Genomic DNA, 12,073 nt, shown 5'->3' on the forward strand with positions numbered 1-12,073 from the left:
CCGGGTGGCGGCGGTAGAAATCGGCCAGGAGGGCCGGGTCCAGGATGAAGCTCTTCTTCACCCAGGAGCGTTCTTCAGGTCCGTACCCCTCCCAGTCCACCAAATACTGGAAGCCCCGGCTCATCCTACGGACATCCAAAAGCTGGCGTACAGTCCAAGCCGGCTCGCCATCGATGATCCGGGCAGGAGGCGGTGCCGGGCCCGGAGTACAGAGGGATGAGGTGTGATGTGGTTTAATCCGGGACACGTGAAATACAGGATGGATCCGCAGTGAGGCCGGCAGCTGAAGCCTCACTGCGGCTGGACTGATGACCTTCTGGATCTTGAAGGGGCCGATGTAACGGTCCTGTAACTTGGGGGAGTCCACTTTGAGGGGGATGTCTCTGGTAGATAACCACACCTCCTGCCCTGGCCGATACGCAGGGGCCGGGGTCCGCCGACGGTTTGCATGGGCCTTTGACCTCATCCGGGCCCTCAGCAAGGCAGAACGGGTGGCACGCCACACCCGACGGCACTTCCGTAGGTGGGCCTGGACCGAGGGCACACCGACCTCTCCCTCAACCACTGGAAACAAAGGAAGTTGGTACCCCAGACATACCTCGAAAGGGGAGAGGCCGGTGGCTGACGACACCTGGCTGTTATGGGCATACTCGATCCAGGCCAGATGGGTACTCCAGGCCGCCGGGTGCGCGGCTGTCACGCAACGCAGGGCCTGCTACATCTCCTGATTGGCCCGTTCTGCTTGCCCGTTGGTCTGGGGATGGTACCCGGATGAGAGACTCACCGTGGCCCCCAGTTCCCGGCAGAAGCTCCTCCAGACGTGCAAGGAGAACTGGGGACCGCGATCGGAGACGATGTCTGTTGGGATCCCATGCAGCCGGACGACGTGGTGAACCAGGAGGTTCGCTGTCTCCTGGGCCGTCAGGAGCTTCGGGAGGGCCACGAAGTGGGCCGCCTTGGAGAATCGGTCCACTATCGTGAGGATGGTGGTGTTGCCCTGGGACGGCGGGAGGCCCGTGACAAAATCCAGGCCGATGTGGGACCAGGGGCGATGGGGCACGGGCAGCGGCTGGAGCAGACCCGAAGCCCTGCGATGGTCAGCCTTGCCCCTGGCGCAGGTGGTGCAGGCCTGGATATAATCCCGGACGTCGGCCTCTAGGGACGCCCACCAGAAGCGCTGCCGGACAACTGCCACGGATCTTCGCACCCCTGGATGACAGGAGAGCTTAGAGCCGTGACAGAAGTCCAGGACTGCAGCCCTAGCTTCTGGTGGGACGTAGAGTCTGTTCTTCGGCCCAGTTCCGGGATCCGGGCTTCGTGCCAGGGCCTCCCAGACGGTTCTCTCTACGTCCCAGGTGAGGGTGGCCACGATAGTGGACTCCGGGATGATGGGTTCCGGTGGATCCGACAACTCCGTTTGACTCATTCTTCATGTACCCGGGACAAAGGCATCCGATCTCTGGTTCTTGGTCCCGGGACGGGTAGGTGATCCGGAAGTCAAAACGGCCGAAAGAACAGTGACCAGCGGGCTTGCCTGGGATTCAGCCGCTTGGCGGTCCTGATATACTCCAGGTCCGGTGGTCAGTGAAAACCGTGAATGGCACGGATGTTCCCTCCAACAGATGTCTCCACTCTTCAAGAGCCTCTTCACCGCAAGGAGTTCTCGATTGCCGACGTCATAATTCCGTTCGGCCGGGGTCAACCTGCGTGGAAAAATAGGCCACACGGGTGAAGGACTTATCGGTCTTCCCGCTCTGGGAAAGCACAGCTCCTATCCCTGAGTCCGAGGCGTCCACTTCAACCACTAACTGGCGACTAGGATCGGGCTGCACCAGAACGGGTGCAGACGAGAAGCGCCGTTTCAACTCCTTGAACGCGGCATCGCAACGATCCGACCAGGTGAAGGGGACTTTTGGTGAGGTCAGGGCTGTCAGGGGGCTAACTACCTGACTGTAGCCCTTAATGAACCTCCTGTAGAAATTAGCAAAGCCGAGGAACTGTTGCAGCTTCCTACGGCTAGTGGGTTGGGGCCAGTCTCTCACCGCCGCAACCTTGGCCGGATCAGGAGCGACGGAGTTGGGGGAGATGATAAACCCCAGGAAGGACAAAGATGTGTGGTGAAACTCACACTTCTCGCCCTTCACAAACAGCCGGTTCTCCAACAACCGCTGCAGGACCTGACGTACATGCCGGACATGAGTCTCAGGATCCGGAGAAAAGATGAGTATATCGTCTAGATATACGAAGACGAATCGGTGCAGGAAATCCCGCAAGACATCATTAACTAATGCTTGGAACGTCGCGGGGGCGTTTGTGAGGCCGAACGGCATGACCAGGTACTCAAAGTGACCTAATGCGGGTGTTGAATGCCGTCTTCCATTCGTCTCCCTTCCGGATCCGAACCAGGTGATACGCATTTCTAAGATCCAGCTAGTAAAGATTTTGGCTCCAGGCAGGGGGGTGAACACGGAATCTAATAATGGCAACGGGTATCGGTTGCGAACCGTAATCTCATTCAGCCCCCTGTAATCAATACATGGACGAAGTCCGCCATCTTTCTTGCCCACAAAAAAGAAACCTGCCCCCATCGGGGAGGTGGAGTTCCGGATCAGCCCGGCAGCTAATGAGTCCCGGATGTAGGTCTCCATTGATTTGCGCTCAGGTCGTGAGAGGTTGTACAGCCTGCTGGACGGGAACTCAGCGCCTGGAACCAAATCAATGGCACAATCGTACGGACGGTGCGGGGGAAGGGTGAGTGCCAGATCCTTGCTGAAGACGTCAGCAAGATCGTGGTACTCAACCGGCACTGCCGTCAGATTGGGAGGGACTTTGACCTCCTCCTTAGCCTGGGAACCAGGAGGAACCGAGGATCCTAAACACACCCGATGGCAGGTTTCGCTCCACTGAACCACCACCCCAGACGGCCAATCGATCCGGGGATTGTGCTTTAACATCCATGGGATGCCCAAAATCACGCGGGAGGTAGAAGGAGTTACAAAAAACTCAATCTCCTCCCGGTGGTTCCAGACACCACCAGAGTTACTGGTGGTGTCTTGTGTGTGAGTAAAGGGAGGAGGGTGCCATCTAGTGCCCGCACCTGCAATGGCGTAGGAAGCGCCCATGCTGTCTAGCAGATTCCCTTCTGACCCCGTGTCCACCAGTGCTCGGGCTTGAAGGGTTAAATCCCCGCTCAGGATTGTGACTGGGAGTCGTGTGGCAATTTGTGTGTGTCTCACTTGAATGTCTTGACCCCCCCTTAGCCCAGTCTCTAAGGGCGAGTGTTGACGTTTTGGCCGTTTGGGGCAGTCTCTCTGTGTGTGCTCTGTTGAGCTGCAGAGAAAACACTCTCCACGGATCAGCCTCCCCATTTTGGCCCTGTGCGTCTCCCTAACAACGTCAACAGGGGGAGCTGTTGCCCCACAAAGCGCTGCGGCTGTGGAGCGTGGGGAGGGCGGCCCCTTTTCGAACCCGGAAGGGAGAGGGGCGGCGCGTATCCGGTCACGTCCTTCGCCTCGCTCCCGACGGCGTTCCTCTAACCGATTGTCTAATCGTATAACGAGATCAATAAGCCCGTCTAAATCCCGCGGTTCGTCCTTAGCCACCAGGAGCTCCTTCAGGATCAACGACAGTCCGTTTACGAAGGCGGCGTGGAGGGGAGTGTTATTCCAGCCGGACCTCGCAGCCGCGATGCGGAAGTCGACTGCATAAGCAGCTGCGCTCCGGCGCCCCTGTCTCATTGACAGCAGCACGGCTGAAGCGGTCTCTCCTCTATTTGGGTGATCGAACACTGTTCTGAACTCCCCCACAAACCCATCATATGTCAGAAGGAGCCGTGAATTTTGCTCCCAAAGCGCTGTAGCCCAAGCGCGTGCCTTGCCGCGAAGCAGATTAATTACATAAGCTATCTTGCTAGAATCAGTCGCGTACGTGACAGGACGTTGTGCGAAGACGAGCGAACACTGCATAAGGAAGTCCGCGCACGTCTCCACACAACCTCCGTACGGCTCTGGAGGGCTTATGTATGCTTCCGGGGAAGGTGGGAGGGGTCGTTGAACGACCAGTGGAACGTCACTGTTACGCACAGGGTCGACAGGAGGGAGAGCCGCAGCAGCGCCCTGAGGGCGCGCCTCCACCTGCGCGGCGAGAGCCTCCACCCTGCGGTTAAGGAGGACGTTCTGCTCGGTCATTAAATCCAACTGAGCCGTGAAAACGGTGAGGATCCGCTGCAACTCACCTCCTGCGGGCACCTGTGCGCCCTGTTCTTCCATTGGCCGTTCAACAGCCGGTTGACGCCCCTCGGGATCCATGACGTTGGCCGAGATATCCTGTTGGGAAAGTGTAAGTACACGGACCCACAACAGGGGGCGCAAATGAACGGACAATGGAATAGGTCAAATAACAACACTTTACTGTTGCGAACGTGCACAACAAATACAACGGATTACAATAATGGACAAAATTCAATTTACAAAGGTGTCGTGTGGGCAGGCTCGAAGATAGGAGACGCCTCTCCGAAGTAGAACCGGAACCACACGGTTTCCTCCACCACAGGACCCCGGGAATACTGGAGCCACCAAGTCCCGAACTCCCAGGTGGCCACTGCCTCCGCGTGTCGGACCTAGTACTGCTGGCGAGGAACAAAGAACAGTTAAATGAGGGCGCGTTTGCACCCAGCAATCCGCACGGCAGGAAAACTACCTCCACCTCTCGTTGGAAAAGGAGTCTGTTATATAACGCACAAGGTCACAAAAGATTACTGTCACACAGTGAGCTGAGAATATTACCTTCCAGGTAGAACGATATCTCGGCAAAGAGGTGGAGACGTCGTCCTGCTGATATACTCCTGCCGATCAGATGATTGGTAACAGCTGTTGCAGGTGATGCGTGACAGCTGTCACCCTGGCTGCTCCTGTGAGGCGGCTGCGCCCTCTGGTGCCTGGAGCCCGCACTCCAGACAGGTCGCCCTCTGGTGGTGGGCCAGCAGTACCTCCTCTTCTGGCGGCCCACACAACACTATCACCTACGTGTCCATCATTGATTTCTCTCCTCGCCACCCTCCCTGGTGTTCATCCATCTTTTTTCTGTCTTTCTCACTTTCCTTTGTTGTTGTCTGCTTTCCCTCCCTTTTTGTGTTTATTTTTATCACTTGCTCATCCTCTTCTTCTCCTTACTCCTTTTCTTTTGCCTCATGTTTTGCCGATGCTTCCTGGTCAGTGTTCCTGATACTACGATCACCAGTGTGTGTGTGCGTGCATGTGTGTGTGTTGTTAGCATTAACAATTATAAGACCTGAAAATGACCTGAAATGAGATGTTTCAGGTCTAAATTAATTTTTTTTTTTTTTTGCACAGACCAAGTGGCAACCTCCGATGCTGAAAAATGAAGCCACCGTGGAAGTGCCAATACCCGCGGTCCCTTGAATGGCCACTTGAGGTAGGCTCAAAATGTGAGCAAATCCCAACAGACCCCCACATTAAAATGGTGAACTTTACAGTGGGGGGGGGGTTCATAAACAGTTTTAGTCTTTAGAGCTAGTTTCATTGCTAACGATAGCTGTACCAGAATGGGGTATTTTTATACAACTCCTCCATTACAGCTATTTTAAGCCTTAAAGTTATGAATAATTAGGTGTGGGGTGGGTGACGGGGTGGCTAGGGTCATGTCACAACGGCTATGCATATGTTCCACCCCTTTACCCATTCATGGGTTTGTCGTGGCAGTCAGACACTGCAAGGATTTTAATGATAAGATAAACTTTATTGTCCCTCTCAGGGAAAGTTGTCTTGGAAGCTGCCACATACAACAAAAACAGACATGTAAGGGCCACAAAGACAACAAGGACAACAATACAGTGCCATAAAATTGCAGTGCAAAACTTGTACAACACAACGCCATAAAAAATTGCACACCTGCACCTCCTGCTCCCTCCTAGGGAGGGATTTAACTGTCTGTTGAGGAAAGAAATGGAAATGGGAATGAAAATTTATAACGGTTACTCTTGCATTTGCAAACTCTGTCACGCCTTCCTGAGGGCAGCAGGTCGTATTCTGAGAACAGAACATGAGATGGATCAGATATAATTTTGAAAGCTTGTCTAACAACCACCTCCTCATTCCACTAGTTTTAATGCTGTTGATACCATTCTGTGGAGTTTAGTCTTATTCTGGACAGTGAGGGAGCCGTACCACACGGCCATGTCATATTTCACAACACTTGCAAAAACTGCACTGTAGAATATGGCCCTGATCCGTGGGCTCACACCAAACAGGCGCAGCCTTCTGAGGAACATCTAGAACCTCCCATTTGAGCTTCAAACTTGTTCTCCAGAAAACCTAGTGGGTAAATGTCACAGAAAGTTTGTCCAGTATACAGTCTATACATTCTAAGCCAGGTACGAACAAATGTGGGAAGTTCAGGATACTAAATCTGAACGCTCAACCGTATTTAACATTGAAACCAGATAAAAATTATTTAACTGAATATAATCCTTTTAAACAAGCGCACAGAAAAATTATTTTTTTAAATATGTCTGTCATAAGGTTTTTTTTTTAAATAGATTAACAATAAGCTCTTTTCTCTTTTGTTCTCACTTAGCTCTCTGCCTTCATCCATTATATTCTTCTTGCTCCCTCATTCACTTTTGTCATTGCCGTTTCACTCTCCTTCTCAAATTACTCGTCCATTTGTTGAATATGCACCCATGCACATCCCATTCTGTTTATCTGCTGCATCTGTGCTCCTAATGCATTTAATTGTGTGCAAACTTTAGGCTCCAGACACCCAGTGAGGTAAACATTTTACGAGTTCATTAACTTGTGTGCAAATACTCTGTTATGTAAAGATGGTAACTGAGCTGAGGCAGGATTTTCATTCTGCTTTCAGTTTTGCTTTGTGTCTGACTGGCTTCCTCACATGTTCTCATTAAGACTTCACTGTCCATTTTTACACATTTCTAAAAATAACCTGATTATACTGGTAGCAGGTTCTCTTGATCGCTCTGTTTCTCTCTTTCTCTTTGCCTGTGTTGCCTCGCTATGACCTTCTTCAATTTTTTTGCTTTAAATAGCATGTACTCAGGGGCACTCAGTAACATGTGTACTTACACCAAAATGCAATGAGCACTTCCAACAAATGAACTTGCATATGGTGTATTCAGAAAGTATTCACAGCACTTCACTTTTTCCACACTTTATGTTACAGCCTTATTCCAAAATGGATGAAATTCATTTTTTCCCCTCAAAATTCTACCCACAATACCCCATAATGACAATGTGAAAAAAGTTTTTTTTTAAAGATTTTTGCAAGTTAATTAAAGACACAAAAAACTCTTCTTCCTTAGCCTGTGCGCCACTTCTCTGCAATGTTTTGTGATAATTGATAAGTCCTGTTGAGAAACACCAAAATGAGAAAACAAACTTCCCTGTACTGTTTCAAAAACAGTTGGGAAAACTTAAAAACTCAGGGCAACCATCTGCAATACATTTCTGACTTTCCTTAAGTTAAAAACATCAGTTCGATGTTTTATGCTGAAAAAAGACAAAACACAAAGAAAATACTTAAATGTGTTGGATCATAAATCGATAAAGTTTGACAAAATTAAATTGGTGTAAATATGACACAATAAGTTCATATGACTCAATCTAATTCATCTGTGTGTTACCAATCAAAGCACTTTTCTTTAAAGGTTGGTCCAAGAAATCTTTTTTTAAGTGCAGGTTGAATAAATTAAAAAAAGATCTGTGCAGCCAGGTCCCTTGGGTTGTTATGTTTTCTCACATTTGTTTTTTTTTAAACAGTGTAAATCCACTCATCAATCTGGAGTCACACCAATTCTTAATTGCTGCTTTTATGGCCAACAAACTGAATGAAAATCCATACATTTTTTATTAATCCCTCTGACCAACAAGCAAACAAACAGGCAGACACTGGTGAAAACATTACTTCTCTGATGGAGGTCATAATACCCTTTAAATATGTGACTGACTAATGCTACATCCTCATAATTACCACAAGACAATGGCAAAGATTGTTTAATATCACAGACTGGTCTCTAGGGGCTAAACAATTTGATGATCTCTGGAACCATGTGATCAAAGCAAGACAAAACATTTGAAAATTATTTATGTAGTTATGCACTAGCACTTACAGACCAAACAGCCATATTACTCAACTCCAGCCTAAGAAAAATAAGTACACACTTAAAATATATACTCAATAAGACACAAACCCTCACTTACAGCCAAAATGCTGAAGCTGTTAAGCTGACAATGCCATAACGTAACAGATCAGTAAGCACATTTGATCATGAATATAAATAGCTTGCACAGTAAGTAGGAAAAACTTCAAACAGAAATACTGCCATCAGTGCAGACGTCAGTTCGTAATTAATGAAATGTTGAGTCTGCACATGATGGATGTCCCCAAACTCAGTTTGTCTGTGGCAGAGTCTGTATGTATTAGGTATGTGCCATGAAGATGTGTATGCGTCTGCTTACTTCATGTTTTCAATATTTATTCTACTGTATCCCTATGTACACCCAACATGTGAAAGCATCTGCATTGCACTATGATTTGTGGGCAAAATATGAAGTATTTAATGTATCTAATGTGATCAACATTTTGAAAGGATAACGTATTCCTTTTATATTTAACAGGGCTATTCCACAGGGCACCGTTCTACGATTGCTTACGATTCAAAACAGTGCAAAAACAGGATGAAACGACTTAATCCGGCTTGCTTCCTAACAAACTCGCTTACGAGGGACCTTTTCATTTTTTCAAAAACTATATGCATTTGAATCATGTGCGCTTGCATCAGCCAAGCTTGAACCTTCGTGCGCATGCGTGAGTTTTTTCACGCCTGTCGGTTGCGTCATTCGCTTGTGAGCAGGCTTTGAGTGAGCACTGGTCCAGCCCCCTCGTCGGATTTTCATTGTCAGGGAAATGGCTGAGCGACTGCCACTTTGCTCCATGAAATTTTTTTCAGAAACTGTGTGAGACAGCCAGGTGGAAACCATTCGGAAAATTCAGATGGCTTTCGGTGAAGATTCTATCGGCGTCACACAGATTAAGGACCATTACAACCGGATTAAAGATGGCCCACACCGGCGGAGGGCGCGCCGCGCTCTGAGCGGCCATCGACAGGCTGAAATGACCAGATCATTTCCAAAGTGAAGGCTGTGTTGATCCGGCACGTCGTATGACTACCAGAGAAATCGCAAAAAATGTGGACATCAGCACTTTTGCGCACATTCCACTGTTACAGGAGATTTTGTAATGAAAGACGTGCAGAGGAATTTGCGCGTCCGGACGGAGCCGCTCATGGCACACAACAAACACCTCCGTGTTGGAAACCATTCGGAAGATTCAGACGGCTTTCGGTGGCTTTTCAGTTGAGTGAGTATCCGAGAAATTGTGTAACAGCTGGGCATGCCACAACATGTCCTGTGAGACTTCCAACTTCCTACTTCTAATGGCACTTAAAACAAATAGAACAGAACGGCAATGTCTACACTTTTTCTTCCTTAACTCTCTCCCATTCCTTTTTTTACTTCCCACACTACATGTGTGCCCCTGCAGGCATAGTGGTATTGATAAGGTGTAACACCTTATCGATACCTCTTGTGAATTTTCTGTGTACTTAAAGTAGGCTTTACAGGTTTTCCATGTCAACAACATTTTATTGTGTCTTAAAGTAAATAAGTATGGATCCTTGATCTCTGGACATAAATAGAAATAAAGAAAATATGTAGTTTTTGTCAAAAGCATTTCCTTTCAGACATTTTGGCATGAATGTCTGTCCATACCTCTAAGCTGAACTCAGCAGGCTGCTGTACATCAGCGCAGGACATCTTTGGGAGTGTATATATATATATATATATATATATATATATATATATATATATATATATATATATATATATGTGTGTGTGTGTATGTACCAGGCTGTAAATGTTTATTTATTTTTCCTCTAAAGTTGGACATTTTTACATAGACTTCTATGGGAATCTGCTGTTTTCTGTTTGAGCCATGTCTAAGTGGCGTTTCAAGGAACTGCAAGATTTACCACCTCCAGGTATGCTTCATTTCAGTGAGCTGAAGGTTGGGGCTTGGTGTCGAGACAAATTTCACAGGAAATTCAAATGAAGCATTATGGAAATAGAGTGATGCATCATGGAAATGCACACCCAAAATGTCCTATGTGACTGTCCCAGATTACAGAGTTACTGCAACTAATCACTAATTATATGATCTTTAACTGGACTAGGTATTGTATAAAGTGTATATGCCCTCTGGAATAGGATGTACTATCAATTATGCCCTCATATCACTGTTTTGTAAACCGAACAGAAAGGGGGAAATCAATTTGTTTTGAAGCATGATGTTTGATATTTGACATTGACACAAGAACATAAACAGTAGATTTTTCATTCCAGTGTAAATTGAATGTGCTAAATCCCTCTCTCTCAAGAGACTAAATAAATAAATAAAAAACCAAGAGAGCAACTTGAAGGGTAAATTGGGAAAGAAAAGTGGGAGAGAATAAAAAGAGCTAGAAGATAAACTAGACTGAGAGGGAGCTGCAGACATGAGAGAGGGAGGGAGAAAGCGAGAGAGAGACATAAAACAGTGGCAGAGTGAGAGATTCTGCTTGCCTCTATAGCTGCTGCATTGTAAATAGAAACTAAAATAGAAGGAACAGGCAGCTACTCTGACCAGCTGAGAGTGGAAACTGAAAACCATGAGGCTCCTTGCTGTTAATCTAAAGATGAGATACTGCTGAAGATAATAAAAGCCAGACGCTGACACAACGACGTCTGAGCTTTTACGACCAGCTGATCTGTTCAGCACTTCAGTGAGCTCGCCTGCTGTCTGACTGGAACCAGTCCAGCTGGTATAACACCGACCAGTGACCCAGCCCATCAAAATGGCCAATCAGTCTAATGTAATCAATAAACCTGAGCTGGATGGATGGAACACATGTTTGTGTTGAAGGGACAGGCAATTACATGGACAGTGATCTGGTTTCTTTTTGACCGTGGGTGGTAGGTCAGCTGTTAAATATCTGTCCTGCTGTTTCCTCACTTAAACAATGAGGGGACAATTTTAGAACAACATAGAAAGGGAGACTGTTGGGGTGCATGGCTGTACGGTAATTTTACACAAGATTACAGCAGATGATACCACAAAACATAGAGTAAAATGTAAGCACTTTCAGAATCTGTTGGTGTGTTGGAGTCTTCAGATGTGGATTTGTGACAAAACTCATAATGATGATGTTTGAAACATCTGAATCAGCTCCTGATCATCTACAACCCCTGGCAAAAATTATGGAATCACCGGCCTCGGAGGATGTTCATTCAGTTGTTTAATTTTGTAGAAAAAAAGCAGATCACAGACATGACACAAAACTAAAGTAATTTCAAATGGCAACTTTCTGGCTTTAAGAAACACTATAAGAAATCAAGGAAAAAAGATTGTGGCAGTCAGTAACGGTTACGTTTTTAGACCAAGCAGAGGAAAAAAATATGGAATCACTCAATTCTGAGGAAAAAATTATGGAATCACCCTGTAAATTTTCATCCCCAAAACTAACACCTGCATCATATCAGATCTGCTTGTTAGTCTGCATCTAAAAAGGAGTGAACACACCTTGGAGAGCTGTTGCACCAAGTGGACTGACATGAATCATGGCTCCAACACGAGAGATGTCAATTGAAACAAAGGAGAGGATTATCAAACTCTTAAAAGAGAGTAAATCATCATGCAATGTTGCAAAAGATGTTGGTTGTTCACAGTCAGCTGTGTCTAAACTCTGGACCAAATACAAACAACATGGGAAGGTTGTTAAAGGCAAACATACTGGTAGACCAAGGAAGACATCAAAGCGTCAAGACAGAAAACTTAAAGCAATATGTCTCAAAAATCGAAAAATGTACAACAAAACAAATGAAGAACGAATGGGAGGAAACTGGAGTCAACGTCTGTGACCGAACTGTAAGAAACCGCCTAAAGGAAATGGGATTTACATACAGAAAAGCTAAACGAAAGGCATCATTAACACCTAAACAGA

Source organism: Thalassophryne amazonica, chromosome 16 (assembly GCF_902500255.1).
Source record: "Thalassophryne amazonica chromosome 16, fThaAma1.1, whole genome shotgun sequence".
In the NCBI taxonomy this organism is placed as follows: Eukaryota; Metazoa; Chordata; class Actinopteri; order Batrachoidiformes; family Batrachoididae; genus Thalassophryne; species Thalassophryne amazonica.